Source organism: Hyperoodon ampullatus (genome assembly GCF_949752795.1).
Source record: "Hyperoodon ampullatus genome assembly, chromosome: 5".
NCBI lineage: Eukaryota > Metazoa > Chordata > Mammalia > Artiodactyla > Ziphiidae > Hyperoodon > Hyperoodon ampullatus.
In genome coordinates, this window is record NC_136918.1 from 119,012,480 (window position 1) to 119,016,044 (window position 3,565).

Here is a 3,565-nt window from a genome sequence, read left to right on the forward strand (position 1 = left end):
GAAGTTTTATAAATACCAATTTGTGGCTTTGGTTTATGTGTTCAGGGCCATATGTGGCTTCATAGGTGCTTGTAGCTGTTTGCAAACTTTTTGTCTTATAGGACAACTTCGAAAACTGAGTCAGCGATGATAAAATGTTAAAGAATAACCTCAAAGGGAGCAACTTGTATTTGTAATGAGAGAGAAAATGTTTTCTCTAATCTTTACAATTTTCATCCTTACATTTCTGGTATATGAATACCGAGGTTAAAATAGTTTAAAAAAAAGACAAGGGGAAAAATGTCAATCATGGATTGAAAGGTTTATCGAAAAGGAGACTGACAGCCAATAAGAATGGCAGTAGAGAAGTAATAAATATTGCATTTAATTAAGCAATAATTTTTATGTCTTTATTGAAACATAAAAGGACAGTTGGGAAAAGGAGTTTGTGAGTGAGACTCATAAACTGTCCTGTTCTCTTTCAAGAATTTGAAAGATATTCATTCTTGGTAGCATCCTATATATGTAAGGTGAACCTTTATTTCACCAAAACCTATCTTAAAATGCTTCCCTTACTTCTAGATCAGTCCTAGAAGAATGTTGGGCATACTAGACACTTGACTATTGTGAAGTTCTAGTCCCTGATCACTTCCTGATCTTAGCAAGATGACCTGTGGACCTGTCAGTTCTCCACTTTTCGTGGACATCAACCAGGCTCTCCTGAAGTGCACCCCATAAATAACTATTGAAAATATGTGCTCTTGATTTTCAGCCTTCCCCTTCCCCTCTTGTACCTCCTATTGGCAGAATCTGTACAGACGCCAGGTGGCAAAACAGAGATGCAGTGGGAGTCTCCGCTCCAGCATCACAGAGTTTAGAAGGGTGGGAAAGGAGTCGGAGACAGCTCAAAACCTGGCAGATGACCTCGATTTTTAAAAGCATTGGGTCTGATGGAACTGTGCAAGGGCAAGGAAGTCAGAGGCTGATCAGCTTTTCTCTATCAGGATTTAAAATGAGAAATAACCAGAAAGATCGATCATAGAATTGCCTTCTCAGGAAAATTTCAAGACTACAGTAGAGATATCAAAGCAAGACTGGTGATGCAAATGCTTTACGTCTCAAATCTGTTTGTGATATTTAAACCTCTGTCACCTGGGGCAGCCTTAGTTCTCAGCGCTCCTGGTACAAACCTCTTCCCTTGGGTGGATTCTTGGCTTTTCTCCCAGCATGGCCCCCAAAACCAGTCTTCCACCCCAAGCAAAGAAACTGAAGAAACCGAGACTGACTCCTGCCTCCAGGCCAGAGGAAACATCTGCTTCTCTGAAGTTGCTGAAGGAAGAAAAAGAACAGCAAGAAGCAACTGAACATATTGATGAAGTACAAAATGAAACAGATAGACTTAACAAACAAGCCAGTGAGGAGATTTTGAAAGTAGAACAGAAATATAACAAACTCCGCCAACCATCTTTTCAGAAGAGGTCAGAATTGATCACCCAAAGCCCAGATTTTTGGGTAACAACATTTGTTAACCATCCACAAGTGTCTGCACTGCTTGGGGAGGAGGATGAAGAGGCGCTGCCTTATTTGACAAGAGTCGAAGTGACAGAATTTGAAGATATTAAATCAGGTTACAGAATAGATTTTTATTTTGATGAAAACCCTTACTTCGAAGATAAAGTTCTCTCCAAAGAATTTCATCTGAATAAGAGTGGTGATCCATCTTCTAAGTCCACTGAAATCAAATGGAAATCCAGAAAGGATCTGACAAAACACAGAATAAAGCCAGCAGGAAGAGACAGCATGAGGAACCAGAAAGCTTCTTCGCCTTGCTTACTGATCATTCTGATGCAGGTGCAGGTGAGCTAGGAGAGGTCATCAAAGATGCTATGTGGCCAAATCCATTACAGTACTACTTGGTTCCAGACATGGATGATGAGGAAGGGAAAGAAGAAGATAATGATGAAGAGGAAGAGGGATTGGAAGATATTGATCAAGAAGGGGATGTGGATGAAGGTGAAGAAGATGAAGATGATGGAGAGGAAGATGAAGGAGAAGATGACTCATGGAACACTGATGGATACTGACCTCCCTTTTTAAATTTTCTCCAGTCCCCGGGAGCAAGTGACAGTCTTTTTTTTTTTTTTTCCCTCCTCCTCTTGTGCTCAGTCACCCTGTTTTTGAGGTCTCTTTTCTCCTTTATACCATGGCTCACAACTTATTTTGGGGGGGGATACCTTGAGCAGAATTCAGTGGGAAAAGAATCTCTACCCTTTTCTGTTCCAAATGCATTTTTACCCCTTCCTGTCTCAACAAAAACTTTGTGGAATCAACACCACCATGCTCTGTGGGAAAAAAGAAGACCCTTTTGCTCCCTTAGGTCTGCTGGAAGCTGGAGGGTGCTAGGCCCCTGTGTAGTAGTGCATAGAATTCTAGCTTTTTCCTCCTTTCTCTGTATTTTGGGCTCAGAGATTACACTGTGTCTCTATGTGAATATGGACAGTTAGTATTTACCAGCATGTATCCGTCTACTTTCTCTTGTTTAAAAAAAGAAAGAAAAAACTTTAAAAAATGGGGTTACAGAAGGTCAGCAAATGTTGGGTCTGAGACTCTTGGGTGGGTTAAGTGGGCATTTTGACAACATGGCTTCTCCTTTGGCATATTTAATTGTGATGTTTAATGGACATCCTTGCCGTTTCAGATGACACTTTTAAAATCAAATTCTCTCCTAATGATGACTTGAGCCCTGCCACTCGATGGGAGAATCAGCAGAACCTGTAGGATCTTATTTGCAATTGACATTCTCTGTTGTAATTTTATTCCTGTTTATTTAAAAATTTTTCTTTTTGTTTCGCTGGAAAGGAAAGATGATGCTCACTTTTATTTATTTATTTATTTATTATTTTTTTACATCTTTGTTGGAGTATAATTGCTTTACAATGGTGTGCTAATTTCTGCTTTATAACATAGTGAATCAGTTATACATATACATATGTTCCCGTATCTCTTCTCTCTTGCATCTCCCTCCCTCCCACCCTCCCTATCCCACCCCTCCAGGTGGTCACAAAGCACCTAGCTGATCTCCCTGTGCTATGAGGCTGCTTCCCACTAGCTAGATGCTCACTTTTTAACGTTAGAAGTGTACAGGTTGCTTTGTTATGATAAAACTAAATATGTACACAAAGGAAAAAAATCTGTTTGTATGTTCAGTTTTTACCACTTCTTGGGGATAATAAATTTCCTATGTAACTACTGAAAAAAAAAAAGAAAAGATATTCTCTTGGTAAGATTCATTCAATGATCTATCACTATTTATAAAGGATCTGTTTATTATGAGTGAGGCAATGTTCTGGGTGCTAGGGATAACTCAGTGAACAGTCATAAAAAGTCACTTTCTTGTGGACATTATATTTTATTAGGGGAAGAGAGAGATAACACCCAATGAATATAATAAATGAATAATATAGTACATTGGAGGTTGCTAAGTGTTATGGAATAGAAATTGTGCAGGGATAAGGCCAATTCAGATTGTGGAGGTGATGGTAGTTTGCAATGTTCAATAGAGTGGTCAGGATAGGGGTATTTTAAA

The 3,565-nt window shown here is 39.2% G+C and overlaps 1 pseudogene across 1 annotated transcript; it reads left to right on the forward strand.

Annotated features, from left to right (window-relative positions):
* Positions 1 to 1,206: 1,206 nt before the first annotated feature.
* Positions 1,207 to 2,063, forward strand: LOC307053814 (protein SET-like; annotated as a pseudogene). Its single transcript has one exon. The product of its transcript is annotated as a protein SET-like (transcript).
* The last annotated feature ends 1,502 nt before the right edge of the window (positions 2,064 to 3,565 follow it).